Below are 17,317 nucleotides of genomic sequence, written 5' to 3'. Positions count from 1 at the left end.
TCATTTAAAGGAACCTTCATTCTTCAGTTGGAATTCATTGGAAGAGGATGCTCCGCGTCGGATATCTTGAAGATGGACCCGCTCCGTGCCGGATGGATGAAGAAAGAAGATGCCACCTGGATGAAGACTTCTGCCTGTCTGGAGGACCACTTCGCCTGGCTTCATTGAGGACTTCGGCCCGGCTGGGTGAAGACTTCTCAAGGTAGGGTGATCTTCAAGGGGTTAGTGTTAGGTTTTATTAAGGGGGGATTAGGTGGGTTTTAGAGTAGGGTTGGGTGTGTGGGTGGTGGGTTTTAATGTTGGGGGGGTATTGTACTTTTTTTTACAGGTGATAGAGCTGATTACTTTGGGGCAATGCCCCGCAAAAGGCCCTTTTAAGAGCTATTTGTAATTTAGTATAGGGTAGGGCTTTTTATTATTTTGGGGGGCTTTTTTATTTTATTAGGGGGATTATATTAGGTGTAATTAGTTTAAAAAACTTGTTATTATTTTATTATTTTCTGTAATTTAGTGTTTGTTTGTTTTCGTACTTAAGATAATTTTTTAAAATTGTATTTAATTGTAGTTAGTTTAGGTAATTAATTTAACTATAGTGTAATGTTAGGTGTAATTGTAACTTAGGTTAGGATTTATTTTACAGGTAAATTTGAATTTATTTTAACTAGGTAGCTATTAAATAGTTAATAACTATTTAATAACTATTGTACCTAGTTAAAATAAATACAAAGTTGCCTGTAAAATAAAAAATTCCTAAGATAGCTACAATGTACAGTGGGGCAAAAAAGTATTTAGCCAGCCACCAATTGTGCAAGTTCTCCCACTTAAGAAGATGAGAGAGGCCTGTAATTTACATCATAGGTATACCTCAACTATGAGAGACAAAATGTGGAAACAAATCCAGACAATCACATTGTCTGATTTGGAAAGACTTTATTTGCAAATTATGGTGGAAAATAAGTATTTGGTCAATATCAAAAGTTCATCTCAATACTTTGTTATATATCCTTTGTTGGCAATGACAGAGGTCAAACGTTTTCTGTAAGTCTTCACAAGGTTGTCACACACTGTTGCTGGTATGTTGGCCCATTCCCGCATGCAGATCTCCTATAGAGCAGTGATGTTTTGGGGCTGTTGCTGGGCAACACAGACTTTCAACTTCCTCCAAAGGTTTTCTATGGGGTTGAGATCTGGAGGCTGGCTAGGCCACTCCAGGACCTTGAAATGCTTCTTACCAAGCCACTCCTTCATTGCCCGGGGGGTGTGTTTGGGATCATTGTCATGCTGAAAGACCCACCACGTTTCATCTTCAATGCCCTTGCTGATGGAAGGAGGTTTACACTCAAGATCTCACGATACATGGCCCCATTCAATCTTTCATGTACATGGATCAGTCATCCTGTTCCCTTTGCAGAGAAACAGCCCCAAAGCATGATGTTGCCACCCCCATGCTTCACAGTAGGTATGGTATTCTTTGGTTGCAACTCAGCATTCTCTCTCCTCCAAACACGATGAGTTGTGTTTCTACCAAACAGTTCTACTTTGGTTTCATCTGACCATATGGCATTCTCCCAATCCACTTCTGGATCATCCAAATGCTCTCTAGCATACTTCAGACAGGCCCGGACATGTATTGGCTTAAGCAGGGGAACACGTTTGGCACTGCAAGATCTGAGTCCCTGGTGGCGTAGTGTGTTACTGATGATAGCCTTTGTTACGTTGGTCCCAGCTCTCTGCAGCTCATTCACTAGGTCAGCCCCTTGTGGGTCTGGGATGTTTGCTCACCGTTCTTGTGATCATTTTGACCCCATGGGGTGAGATCTTGCATGGAGCCCCAGATGGAGAGAGATTATCAGTGGTCTTGTATGTCTTCCATTTTCTAATTATTGCTCCCACAGTTGATTTTTTCACACCAAGCTGCTTGTCTATTGCAGATTCAATCTTCCCAGCCTGGTACAGGTCTAAAATTTTGTTTTTGGTGTCCTTCGACAGCTCTTTGATCTTCACCATAGTGGAGTTTGGAGTGTGACTGTTTGAGGTTGTGGACAGGTGTCTTTTATACTGATAGCAAGTTAAAACAGGTGTCATTAATACAGGTAATGAGTGGAGGACAGAGGAGCCTCTTAAAGAAGAAGATACAGGTCTGTGAGAGCCAGAAATCTTGCTTGTTTGTAGTTGACCAAATACTTATTTTCCACCATAATATGCAAATCAATTCTTACCAAATCAGACAATGTGATTGTCTGGATTTGTTTCCACATTTTGTATCTCATAGTTGAGGTATACCCATGATGAAAATTACAGGCCTCTCTCATCTTCTTAAGTGGGAGAACTTGCACAATTGGTGGCTGACTAAATACTTTTTTGATCCACTGTAACTATTAGTTATATTGTAGCTAGCTTAGGGTTTATTTTATAGGTAAGTATTTAGTTTTAAATAGGAATAATTTAGTGAATGATAGTAATTTTATTTAGATTTATTTGAATTATATTTAAGTTAGGGGGTGATAGGGTTAGGGTTAGACTTAGATTTAGGGCTTAATACATTTAATATAGTTGCGGCGGCGTTGGGGGCGGCAGATTAGGGGTTAATAAATGTAGGTAGGTGTTGGCGATGTTAGGGATGACAGATTAGGGGTTAATAAAATGTAACTAGTGTTTGCGATGTGGGAGGGCAGCTGTTTAGGGGTTAATAAATATTTTATAGTGGCGGCGATGTCCGGTTCGGCAGATTATGGGTTAATTTTTTTTTTAGGGTTTAGGGGTTAATAGGTAGTTTATGGGTGTTAGTGTACTTTTTAGCACTTTAGTTAAGAGTTTTATGTTAGCCCATAAAACTCTTAACTACTGACTTTTAAATGCGGTATCAGTCTTGACAGGAGAGGCTGTACCGCTAAATATTTTTTAATTAAAATTTTTTTTAATTAACGAGTCTGGCCAAAAAAGTGAGCGGTGAGTCTGTCATTTCAACACTCGTAATACTAGCGTTAGGAAAAAAGCAGCGTTAGGACCTCTTAACGCTGCTTTTAACCCTAACGCAAGACTCGTAATCTAGGTGCATATTTCCCAATCACAATGCTTTCAGAAGTACATTTGTAAACTTTTTTCAAAAAAAGATTTGATTAAATATTCAGGGGATTATATACAAATTATATATTTAAACGTTTTAATATATAAAGTGATAATAAGGAATACCCTGCTTCTATAAAATAGTGAATTGTACTTATAAGTGATTTACCCCTTCACTACCAGGAATTTCAGAGAAGAACTTGCCCACATTATCTGAGAATTTTTAGCATTTTTGAAATCACTCCATTTAAACAGAAATAGAGCCTTGTTTTTTTTTATTTACCTGTCAAAACTATATATACATTTTAAGTAGACAACCAAAGGCATTGAGCTAGGCACATTTTGGTATATTTCATGTCACCATTTAACTGCCAAATGTGATAAAAAATAAGTTAACTTTTCACAAACTTTGAGTTTCTCACTGAAATTTACATACCACCTGTGCAATCATGACACAAATTATTGTAAAGCTTCTCCAGGATCCCCTTGGTTTAGAAATAGCAGACATACATGACTTTGCCATTAGTTTTTGGTAATTAGAATGCTGCTAATTGCAGCTGCGCACCACACTTCTACTATTCCCGGCAGTGAAGGAGTTAATCAGGTAGCTTGTAATTTCATTTTAGCTGTAGTGTAGAGATTACTATCCCACCTGACAAATCCCACCCCCTGATCCCTACTTGATACCTCTCTCACCCCCTACTGGTCACCACCATCTTAGGTACTGGCAGACAATCCGCTAGTATGCAGTTTAGATTTTTTTATTATTTTTATTTTTTTTTATATATTTTTCCTGCAGTGTATTGATCATTCTCAATCTTCCCACCTCCCCCCAAATAACTCTTTAACCCTCCTCTTCCCACTAATATCGGCCATCTTTAGTACTGGCAGCTGTCTTCCAGTACTTAATTTAATTATTATTGTTAATTTTCTGTAGTGTAGTAGTCCCCGCATCCTCCCCCTCTGGTGATAGTTAGTTTGGGCCCTCTAACCCCCCATTCCACATTTTTTTCTGTAGTGTAGCTTCCCATCCCTCCCTCTCCCTTAAAACATTTTTCCGCTCCTGTGCTGCCAACCCACCCCCAGTTTCCCTCCCATACCTCCTGCTGGCACAAGAAGCTGATGATTACAGACAGTGACACTGTCTCTAGCGATCAGCTATCTGCCTTCATATGGAACCCGAGCATTGATTGTGCTCTGGTTCCATATGCAGGCAGATGCCTGGAGCTCAGGAACTCCAGCTCTCGGCCATAACTTTACAGTCGAGACTGCTGAAGCCTCCTGCAGCTGTGACATATATATACGTTATGCGGTACAATCAGCTTTGTGCCGCATGACGTATATATACATCCTGTTGGATTAAGGGATTAAGCTGTTTTTACAGTTTAATTTGTCATATTTTTTAAGTTAACATTTCAAGTTAAATATAGATATTTTAGTTTCCAATACCCCATTTGCCAATCACAAGCCTTTCTGAAGTGTATTTGGAAACTTAAAAAAAAAAAAAAAATATTTAAGGATGCAGATTATATTTATAAATTTTTTATTAAAATATTTTTTATATATAAAGTGATAAGTAGGAATACCCTGCTTTTATAAAATTGCAAATTGCAGTCATAAGTGATTAATCTATGTTTGTAGTTTTATTTCTCTTGAATTAGACAGTCGATCTGTTTTAATTTTAACTCCTTAACAACCAGCAATGTATACTGTAACATGGTCATTAAGGGGTTAAAATTAAAACAGATCCACTGTGTAATTCAAGAGAAATAAAACTGCAAACACAGATTAGCTGTTTATATTTAATAAATTGTCTGCTTTTTTAATGGTTGATCTGGGAGGAAGGAAATCCTTTTGGAATAAGCAGTGACTTCAGAACCTAAACAATTGCCTAGATTTAGAGTTCTGCGTTAGCCGTCCAAACTAGCGTTAGGGGGTCCTAACGCTGGTTTTGGCCGCCCACTGGTATTTAGAGTCAGTCAGGAAAGGGTCTAACGCTCACTTTACAGCCGCAACTTTTCCATATCGCAGATCCCCTTACGTCAATTGCGTATCCTATCTTTTCAATGGGATCTTCGTAACGCCGGTATTTAGAGTCTTCGCTGAAGTGAGCGCTAGAAATCTAACGACAAGACTCCAGCCGCAGAAAAAAGTCAAGAGTTAAGAGCTTTCTGGGCTAACGCCAGTTCATAAAGCTCTTAACTACTGTGCTCTAAAGTACACTAACACCCAAAAACTACCTATGTACCCCTAAACCGAGGCCCCCCCACATCGCCGCCACTCTAATAAATTTTTTTAACCCCTAATCTGCCGACTGCACACCGCCGCAACCTACATTATGCCTATGTACCCCTAATCTGCTGCCCCTAACATCGCCGACCCCTATATTATATTTATTAACCCCTAATCTGCCCCCCCAACGTCGCCGCTACCTAATTACACTTATTAACCCCTAATCTGCCGACCGGACCTCGCCGCCACTATAATAAATGTATTAACCCCTAAACCGCCTAACTCCCGCCTTAAAAACCCTATAATAAATAGTATTAACCCCTAATCTGCCCTCCCTAACATCGCCAACACCTAACTTCAAGTATTAACCCCTAATCTGCTGACCAGACCTCACCGCTACTATAATAAATGTATTAACCCCTAAATCTAAGTCTAACCCTAACACTAACACCCCCCTAAATTAAATATAATTTTATTCTAACGAAATAAAATAAATCTTATTAAATAAATTATTCCTATTTAAAGCTAAATACTTACCTGTAAAATAAACCCTAATATAGCTACAATATAACAAATAATTATATTGTAGCTATTTTAGGATTTATATATATTTTACAGGCAACTTTGTATTTATTTTAACTAGGTACAATAGCTATTAAATAGTTAATAACTATTCAATAGCTACCAAGTTAAAATAACTACAAAATTACCTGTAAAATAAATCCTAACCTAAGTTACAATTAAACCTAACACTACACTATCAATAAATTAATTAACTAAACTATCTACAATTATCTACAATTAAATCAACTAAACTAAATTACAAAAAACCCCCACTAAATTACAAAAAATAAAAAAAGATTACAAGAATTTTAAACTAATTACACCTACTCTAAGCCCCCTAAAAAAATAACAAAGCCCCCCAAAATAAAAAAATGCTCTACCCTATTCTAAAATAAAAATTTAACAGCTCTTTTAACTTACCAGCCCTTAAAAGGGCCTTTTGCGGGGCATGCCCCAAAGAAAACAGCTCTTTTTGATACAATACCCCCCCCCAACATTACAACCCACCACCCACATACCCCTAATCTAACCCAAACACCCCTTAAAAAACCTAACACTAAGCCCCTGAAGATCTCCCTACCTTATCTTCACCACGCCGGGTATCACTGATCCGTCCAGAAGAGGGTCCGAAGTCTTCATCCTATCCGGCAAGAAGAGGTCCAGGAGAGGGTCTGAAGTCTTCATCCTATCCGGCAAGAAGAGGACATCCGGACCAGTAGACATGTTCATCCAGGCGGCGTCTTCTATCTTCATCCATCCGGCGCGGAGCGGGACCATCTTGAAGCAGCCAACGCGGATCCATCCTCTTCTTCCGACGACTCCCGACAAATGAAGGTTCCTTTAAGTGACGTCATCCAAGATGGCGTCCCTTGAATTCCGATTGGATAATAGGATTCTATCAGCCAATCGGAATTAAGGTAGGAAAAATCTGATTGGCTGATTGAATCAGCCAATCAGATTCAAGTTCAATCGGATTGGCTGATCCAATCAGCCAATCAGATTGAGCTCACATTCTATTGGCTGTTCCGATCAGCCAATAGAATGCGAGCTCAATCTGATTGGCTGATTGGATCAGCCAATCCGATTGAACTTGAATCTGATTGGCTGATTCAATCAGCCAATAAGATTGAGCTCACATTCTATTGGCTGTTCCGATCAGCCAATAGAATGCAAGCTCAATCTGATTGGATCAGCCAATCAGATTGAACTTGAATCTGATTGGCTGATTCAATCAGCCAATCAGATTTTTCCTACCTTAATTCCAATTGGCTGATAGAATCCTATCAGCCAATCGGAATTCAAGGGACACCATCTTGGATGACGTCACTTAAAGGAACCTTCATTCGTCGGGAGTCGCCGGAAGAAGAGGATGGATCCGCGTTGGCTGCTTCAAGATGGTCCCGCTCTGCGCCGGATGGATGAAGATAGAAGACGCCGCCTGGATGAACATGTCTACCGGTCCGGATGTCCTCTTCTTGCCGGATAGGATGAAGACTTCGGACCCTCTTCTGGACCTCTTCTTGCCGGATAGGATGAAGACTTTGCACCCTCTTCTGGACGGATCGGTGATACCCGGCGTGGTGAAGATAAGGTAGGGAGATCTTTAAGGGCTTAGTGTTAGGTTTTTTAAGAGGTGTTTGGGTTAGATTAGGGTTATGTGGGTGGTGGGTTGTAATGTTGAGGGGGGATATTGTATGTTTATTTAAATGCAAAAGAGCTGTTTTCTTTGGGGCATGCCCCGCAAAAGGCCCTTTTAAGGGCTGGTAAGGTAAAAGAGCTGTTAAATTTTTATTTTAGAATAGGGTAGGGCATTTTTTATTTTGGGGGGCTTTGTTATTTTTTTAGGGGGCTTAGAGTAGGTGTAATTAGTTTAAAATTCTTGTAATCTTTTTTTATTTTTTGTAATTTAGTGGGGTTTTTTTTTGTAATTTAGTTTAGTTGATTTAATTGTAGATAATTGTAGATAGTTTAGTTAATTAATTTATTGATAGTGTAGTGTTAGGTTTAATTGTAACTTAGGTTAGGATTTATTTTACAGGTAATTTTGTAGTTATTTTAACTAGGTAGCTATTAAATGGTTAACTATTATATATATATATAATATTACTAAATTAACTATTTAATAGCTATTGTACCTAGTTAAAATAAATACAAAGTTGCCTGTAAAATAAATATAAATCCTAAAATAGCTACAATATAATTATTCATTATATTGTAGCTATATTAGGGTTTATTTTACAGGTAAGTATTTAGCTTTAAATAGGAATAATTTATTTAATAAGATTTATTTTATTTCGTTAGAATAAAATTATATTTAACTTAGGGGGGTGTTAGTGTTAGGGTTAGACTTAGCTTTAGGGGTTAATACATTTATTATAGTAGCGGCGAGGTCCAGTCAGCAGATTAGGGGTTAATACTTGAAGTTAGGTGTCGGCGATGTTAGGGAGGGCAGATTAGGGGTTAATACTAATTATTATAGGGTTTTTGAGGCGGGAGTGAGGCGGTTTAGGGGTTAATACATTTATTATAGTGGCGGCGAGGTCCGGTCGGCAGATTAGGGGTTAATAAGTGTAGGTAGGTAGTGGCAACGTTGGGGGGGTAGATTAGGGGGTAATAAATATAATTTAGGGGTCGGCGATGTTAGGGGCAGCAGATTAGGGGTACATAGGGATAATGTAGGTTGCAGCGGTGTACGGAGCGGCAGATTAGGGGTTAATAATAAAATTCAGGGGTCAGCGATAGCGGGGGCGGCAGATTAGGGGTTAATAAGTGTAAGGTTAGGGGTGTTTAGACTCGGGGTACATGTTAGGGTGTTAGGTGCAGACTTAGGAAGTGTTTCCCCATAGGAAACAATGGGGCTGCGTTAGGAGCTGAACGCTGCTTTTTTGCAGGTGTTTTTTTTTCAGCTCAAACTGCCCCATTGTTTCCTATGGGGGAATCGTGCACAAGCACATTTTTTAAGCTGGCCGCATCCGTAAGCAACGCTGGTATTGAGAGTTAAAGTGGCGGTAAATCTACGCTCCCTTTTTGGAGCCTAACGCAGCCCTTCAGTGAACTCTAAATACCAGCGTTGTTTAAAAGGTGCGGGGCAAAAAAACATGCGTAGCTAACGCACCCCTTCTAACGCAAAGCTCTAAATCTAGGTGTATGAGTCAGATATTGTTTGTTTATTTATATGTTTATACAACTGTGCAGTGTTTTCTGTTTCAAGTGCTCTAGATGGATATTGTTGTTCCTATTTAGACTTTGCAAATTTGGAGAAAGTGTGGAGAAACTATGGGAGCACACCCACAGAGGAAAAAATCTTTAATTGTTTTTAATACAGTTTATATTTTTCTATATTGTACATAAACAGTAAAATATAATATGCTTATGTTACATACATGAACATATGATATTGTGTATGGTTAATAATTAATACATTCAACCAGCAGAAGTGAATGAATGCTAATAGAACGCACACAAGTGAATGTGATGAAAGTCTATTATCACTACCGGAAATGATGATTACAAGCAGAATGGGTTTAAATACCAGAAAAGGGACAAACATCAGTATCCTTGAAAAGCTATATGTGAACAGTGAAATATGTGTCAGACTTGTCGGTGAGACTATCATCCCAGCATAAGAGTCTAGTCATGGTAAGGAATGGGCCATTGTACTATAACCACAATAGGGTGTAATACCACCATGGTTGTAATGATAGACTCTGTATCATCATCCTAGGCTGTATTCATCTCTTGATGACTATTACAGTCTTTTCCCATTTTATTGCTTTTTATATTATTTTGTACTTTTTTATTATATTTTTAAGAAATATATTTTAATTACATTTACAAGCTGAACATTTGAAGAAATATTCTGGGGCTATCTACATGTAAGCCATAAATCATATTGCATGCCTTATAATATAGAACAATTTTGCTCCACCATATATGAGAACAAATTTGGAGGTTTAAATATGTTTTTTATTGGACATATGTGTTTTTACATTAAATGTGTCTTTTATTCTCCTTAGGGAGCTTTAATATCCAGAAGATATATTATGGTTTGGGAAGGAATTTTATAACATCTATTTGCAATATATATTTTTTTCATCACATTGTTATAACTTCACATAGTGGACTATATAGAATCAGGTGGATTAACTGCATAAGGCAGATGTAACATGCCAGAATTGTTAATACGTCCTTGGGCAATATTATTTATTTTTAAAAAAGAAGAAATTAAGAAATGTAATAAATTATGTTTATTCTTAAATAAACTTTTATCAGTGTAAATCTATCAAAATGTAGCATTTCTTAAGTGGTAAACACTGTTCGCTGAAAACATTCATATTTCCAGTTTAAAACATGTCATGTTCTAGACATTTGATCACTGAGCCCATAAACATTCATATACTTAACAATTGCTATTGACAACAATTACTATTGACGACAAAGACACAAGACAGTAAATGCATTGATATGTTTTATAATGATGTCTGCATACTAGAACGTAAATCTCATTGTTTTATGGCCTTCAGAAAAGGGTACAGTGTTGTTCTTGTTATTTATAAATTGTTTTTCAAACAAACTGCTAGATTACGAGTTTTGCGGTAAGAGGGGTGCGGTGCTAACTTGCACGTTATTGTCACCGCTCACTTACCTACAGCGCTGGTATTACAAGTTTTTATAAACCCGGCATTAAAAGACAAGAAGTGAGCGTAGAGCAAACTTGTGCTCCATACCGCACTCCAATACCAGCGCAGCTTAAGTCATTGGTGAGCTGGTTTTACGTGCTCTTGCATGATTTCCCCATAGACATCAATGAGGAGAGCCGGCTGAAAAAAGCCTAACACCTGCAATAAAGCAGCGTAAAGCTCCGTAACGCAGCCCCGTTGATTCCTATGGGGAAACTAAATTTATGTTTACACCTAACACCCTAACATGAACCCCCAATTATAAATACCCCTAATCTTACACTTATTAACCCCTAATCTGCCACCCCCGACATCGCCGCCACCTACATTACACTTATTAACTCCTATTCTGCCGCCCCCGACATCGCCAACACCTACATTATACTTATTAACCCCTAATCTCACGCTCCGGACATCGCAGCCACTATAATAAACATATTAGCCCATAAACCTCAGCACTCCCACATCACAAACATTAGTTAAATATTATTAACCCCTAATCTGCCGTCACTTACATCGCCGACACCTACCTACATTTATTAACCCCTAATCTGCTGCCCCCAACGTCGCCGCCACTATACTAAAGTTATTAACCCCTAAACCTTAGTCTAACCCTAACCCTAACACCCACTAACTTAAATATAATTAAAATAAATCTAAAGAAACCTACTATTAATAACTAAATAATTCCTATTTAAAACTAAATACTTGCCTGTAAAATAAACCCTAAACTAGCTACAATATAACTAATAGTTACATCGTAGCTATCTTTTTATTTCACAGGCAAGTTTGTATTTATTTTAACTAGGTAGAGTAGTTACTAAATAGTTATTAACTATTTACTAACTACCTAGCTAAAATAAATACAAATTTACCTGTAAAATAAAACCTAACCTAAGTTACAAAAACACCTAACACTACGCTACAATTAAATAAATTCCCTACATTAAATAAAATTAAATAAATTAAATAAAATTAGCTAAATTAACAAAAAAACAAACTCTAAATTACACAAAATAAAAAACAATTTACAAGATATTTAAACTAATTACACCTAATCTAATAGCCCTATCAAAATAAAAAAGCCCCCCCAAATAAAAAAAAACCCTAGCCTAAACTAAACTACCAATAACACTTAAAAGGGCCTTTTGCGGGGCATTGCCCCAAAGAAATCAGCTCTTTTACCTGTAAAATAATACAAACAACCCCCAAACAGTAAAACTCACTACCCACACAACCAACCCCCCAAATAAAACCCTAACTAAAAAAACCTAAGCTCCCCATTGCCCTGAAAAGGGCATTTGGATGGGCATTGCCCATAAAAGGGCATTTAGCTCTATTGCTGCCCAAAGTCCCTAATCTAAAACTAAAACCTACCCAATAAATCCTTAAAAAAACCTAACACTATCCCCCGAAGATCCACTTACAGTTTTGAAGACCGGACATCCATAGTCAATGAAGCTGGGAGAAGTCCTCAATGAAGCAGCAAGAAGTCCTCAATGAAGCCGGGAGAAGTCTTCACCCAAGCCAGGAGAAGTGGTCCTCCAGACGGGCAGAAGTCTTCATCGAGACGGCATCTTCTATCTTCATTCATCCGGCGCGGAGCGGGTCCATCCTCAAGACATCCGGCGCGGAGCATCATCTTCTTATGACGACTCCCGAAGAATGAAGGTTCCTTTAAGTGACGTCATTCAAGATTTTGTCCCTTAGATTCCGGAATTAAGGTTGAAAAAATCCTATTGGCTGATGCAATCAGCCAATAGGATTGAACTTCAATCCTATTGGCTCATCCAATCAGCCAATAGGATTGAGCTTGCATTCTATTGGCTGATTGGAACAGCCAATAGAATGTGAGCTCAATCCTATTGGCTGTTTGGATCAGCCAATAGGATTGAAGTTCAATCCTATTAGCTGATTGCATCAGCCAATAGGATTTTTTCAACCTTAATTCCAATTGGCTGATAGAATTCTATCAGCCAATCGAATCTAAGGGACGCCATCTTGGAAGACGTCACTTAAAGGAACCTTCATTCGTCAGGAGTCGTCATAAGAAGAGGATGCTCCGCGCCAGATGTCTTGAAGATGGACCCGCTTCGCGCCAGATGGATGAAGATAGAAGATGCCGTCTGGATGAAGACTTCTGCCCGTCTGGAGGACCACTTCTCCAGGCTTGGATGAAGACTTCTCTCAGCTTCGTTGAGGACTTCTTGCCGCTTCGCTGAGGACTTCTCCCAGATTTGTTGAGGATGGATGTCTGCTCTTCAAAACTGTAAGTGGATCTTCAGGGGTTAGTGTTTTCTTAAGGGTTTATTGGGTGGGTTTTATTTTTAGGTTAGGGTTTGGGCAGCAATAGAGCTAAATGCCCTTTTAAGGGCAATACCCATCCAAATGCCCTGGGCAATAGGGAGCTTAGGTTTTATAGTTAGGGCTTTATTTGGGGGGTTGGTTGTGTGGGTGGTGGGTTTTACTGTTGGGGGGGTTGTTTGTATTTTTTTTACAGGTAAAAGAACTGATTTATTTGGGGCAATGCCCTGCAAAAGGCCCTTTTAAGGGCTATTGGTAGTTTAGCTTAGGCTACGGGTTTTTTTATTTTGGGGGGGCTTTTTTTATTTTGATAGGGCTATTAGATTAGGTGTAATTAGTTTAAATATCTTGTAATTTGTTTTTTATTTTGTGTAATTTAGTGGGTTTTTTTTGTAATTTAGGTATTTGTATTTAATTTAGGTAATTTATTTAATTGTAGTGTAAGGTTAGGTGTTAGTGTAAGACAGGTTAGGTTTTATTTTACAAGTACATTTTTATTTATTTTAGCTAGGTAGTTAGTAAATAGTTAATAACTATTTAGTAACTATTCTACCTAGTTAAAATAAATACAAAGTTGTCTGTAAAATAAAAATGAACCCTAAGCTAGCTACAATGTAACTATTAGTTATATTGTAGCTAGCTTAGGGTTTATTTTATAGGTAAGTATTCAGTTTTAAATAGGAATTATTTATGTAATGATAGTAGGTTTTGAAACAAGAAAAAAAGAAACCAGCACATAGAAGGTGGGATCCAAATGATGAATAAAAGTTCCAGTGAAAAAAAGATAATAAAACATAGCCTTTATTCAAGTCAGTAAGACTTATACATAAAACCTGCAAAAACACATCTGACCGGTTTCGGCGTGGATAGCCGTAATCCTAGATGTACAATTAGTCACACCTGAGCACCTTTTTATGCACAGGAGTACCTCCCTTTGGGAGTGGTTAAAAACAGCAGAAACAGAAGCAGGTGTAAAAATTTACATATGCATACATATAGCCAGAATAATAGTGTAGCCAATGAGTATGGTTGCAAAAACAGTTAAACCTTAATACTATTTGGCTGACTAAACTATTTATGTATAAACTTTAAAATAGATCTAGATAAACCATGAATGAAAAAATATGTATTAAACAACTATGAACAGCTATATTCTTATTAATTAAAGCTGAGCAATGGATTCAATAAATATATAAATATGAATATAAAGTGAGCAAATTAATGGCAGGCTAGGAGTAATGCATAGCAGACTGAGGGTATATATACATATTCTCAAAATTTGGCTGCTAAAAAGAGGTCTAGATAGTAGTGAATACAAAAATGCAATTTAAGTTAAACACATAGTAGGATCATATCAAAGGAGCCACAAAAATGAACTCACCATGGAGGCAATAACTATATATGATTACATGTTAACAATATAGCGATCTTATTCAATGCATACACACAATAGAAAAATATGTTTGTGTTAAACACATGGTAGGATCATAACAAAGGAGCCACATGTTAAATGAAACTACCATGGAGGCAATAACTATATATGATTACATGTTAACAATATAGCGATCTTATTCAATGCATACACACAATAGAAAAAGATATTTGTGTTAAACACATGGTAGGATCATAACAAAGGAGCCACATGTTAAATGAAACTACCATGAAGGCAATGACTATATATGATTACATGTTAACAGTATAACGGTCTTATTCAAAACTTATTCAAAAATTCAATTTTTGTTAAACACATGGTAGGATCATAACACAGGAGCCACATGTTAAATGAAACTACCATGAAGGCAATAACTATATATGATTACATGTTAACAATATAACAATCTTGTTCAGTGCATAAAATTAAAGAGATTATAATCACGTTAAAAAAATAAAAATAAATTATTTTTGTTTAACACATAGTAGGATCATAACAAAGGAGCCACATGTTAAATGAAACTACCATGAAAGCAATGACTATATATATTTACATGTTAAGAGTATATCGATCATTTTCATTGTATACCTAAAAAGAAATTATAAGCGCATAGTAAAAAAAGATATATGGGAGCCAAAATGTGTTAAGGTCCCAATACATCTATTACATAATAAATAAATAAAATCAGACTATATGAGGGGACATAGGTGTGAAATGTATATTGGTATGAAATATATATATTGAACGATCATAAGTTCATCTATGCCAGTAATTGATTATATCGAACTCTGAGTTGAAACCCCCAGGTAGCAGGCTACCGAGCTTGTGTATCCAATATATTTCTTGTCTTTGGAGTATTTGTGACTTATCACCACCACGACGTGGTGTGATAATTTGCTCGATAGCCTGCCACCTGAAGGTGTCAACTCTTCCCTCATGAACTTCAAGAAAATGTCTGGCTAATGCCGATACTGCTCTGTCTTGAGATACATAGGAGAGATGTTCTCTAATAAGTTTTCCAACTTTACGTGAGGTCTGACCAACATACTGTCTAAGGTATTGTGTGCACTCAATTAGATAAACAACATATTTACTGCCGCATTTGATACAGCCTCTTGTTTCAAATTTTTCCTGTGTGGTAGCTGAAATAAATGTTTTTGACACTTGAATATGGTCACATGATGCACAACATCTTTTGCCACATCTGTAGGTACCCTTGACAGTATGCCAAGAACTGCCACTTTCTGATTTGGGCAACAAGCTTGGTGAAAGCATGTTGCCTAATGAAAGATTGCGTTTGTATACAAAGTTACAACCATCCTCTAAAGTCTTACGTAAGACTGTGTCTCCACGTAGGATCGGAAGGTTTCTTTTAACTATTTGACAAACTTGATGATATTGGTTTGAATAGGCTGTGATAAGAGTGGGCCTGGACCTGTCCAATGTTTGTAACTTGGCATTCAGTGTTTTAGGTTCAAGTAGTTTCTTTCTGTCAGTTTGCTTTACTTCCCAATAGGCCCTATTAATGATAGTTTTTGAATAGCCTCTGGCATGGAGTATTTTCTTTAAGTCATTACTCTCTGATTGGAAGTCCCTATCTGAGGAACAATTTCGCTTTATTCGCAAGAAATGGCTTTTGGCTATACCCCTAAAGACATGTCCAGGGTGACTACTCCGGGCATGCAAAAGTGTATTGCCAGAAATTGGCTTCCTGTATAGGAATGAAGAAACACTACCAGAGAGATTGTCTGCAGACAGAGTGATGTCCAAATAGTTTACACTATCCTGGTTCCACTCAAAAGTGAACTTTAAACCTACATTGTTATCATTGAGATACTTCACCAATTCATTGGCTTCCTGATAACCAGCTGACCATACAACCAGCAGATCATCTATGTATCTCATATATTTAACAAAATGCTTGGCAAAACAATTTCTACCTCCAAAGACGTGGAAGCGCTCCCACCAACCCATGAATAAATTTGCGTATGATGGGGCAAATTTTGCTCCCATGGCGGTTCCACGTCTCTGGAGGTAGAAAGTGTCAGAAAACATGAAAAAGTTGTGATTGAGAAGAAAATCAACAACTCTGATGACAAACTTTCTGCGTTCCTCTGACAAATCCGTATATGTTTCCAGAAAGAAGGACACTGCCTGCAGGCCAAATTTGTGGGGTATACAAGAGTATAAACCTACCACATCAATGGTAATCCAGCTGTAACTAGGCTCCCAGACTGTGCCCTCCAATTTGGACAATACGTGTGAGGTATCTCTCACATAACTGGGTAGGGATTGTACTAGTGGTTGTAGGAACTGGTCCACCCACTTGGACAAAGGTTCCAAGAGTGAACCAATGCCTGCCACTATCGGTCTACCCTGTACTTCTACCATACTTTTGTGGGTCTTAGGAAAATGGTGAAAAATGGGCAGTATCGGATTATCAACCATAAGACAGTCGAGGGTCTGTGTGTCAATAATGCCCATTTGAACACCATCATCCAATAGATCTCTAAGTACATCAGAAAAAGATGCAGTGGGATCTCTAGGCAAAATAGTGTATGCCTCAGCATCACTCAATTGTCTGAGAGCCTCTCTATTGTACATGTCTTTGTCAAGAACTACAACACTTCCGCCCTTGTCAGATGGGCGAATAACTAATTCCTTGTTTTGTTGAAGTTTAATTATTGCTTCTCTTTCTGACCTTGATAAGTTGGAAGGATTTCTAGATTCAGACTTAGCTAGTTCGTTCAGATCTTCTACCACCCTCTTATGAAATACTTCCAAACTTTTTCCTCTGGAATGTATTGGATAAAAGTTGGATTTGGATCTCATTGGAGCGGGTACTGGTTCTATTACATTAGTTGCTATGGAACCTTCACAAGACAGATCTTCTAGATCTATTAAGGTGCAGATATCATTAAAGGGCAGTCTTACTGACTTGAATAAAGGCTACATTTTATTATCCTTTTTTTCACTGGAACTTTTATTCATCATTTGGATCCCACCTTCTATGTGCTGGTTTCTTTTTTTCTTGTTTCAT

The sequence above is a fragment of the Bombina bombina genome, chromosome 4 (genome assembly GCF_027579735.1).
Source record: "Bombina bombina isolate aBomBom1 chromosome 4, aBomBom1.pri, whole genome shotgun sequence".
NCBI classification, from domain to species: Eukaryota; Metazoa; Chordata; class Amphibia; order Anura; family Bombinatoridae; genus Bombina; species Bombina bombina.
This window is presented reverse-complemented; position numbering follows the sequence as displayed.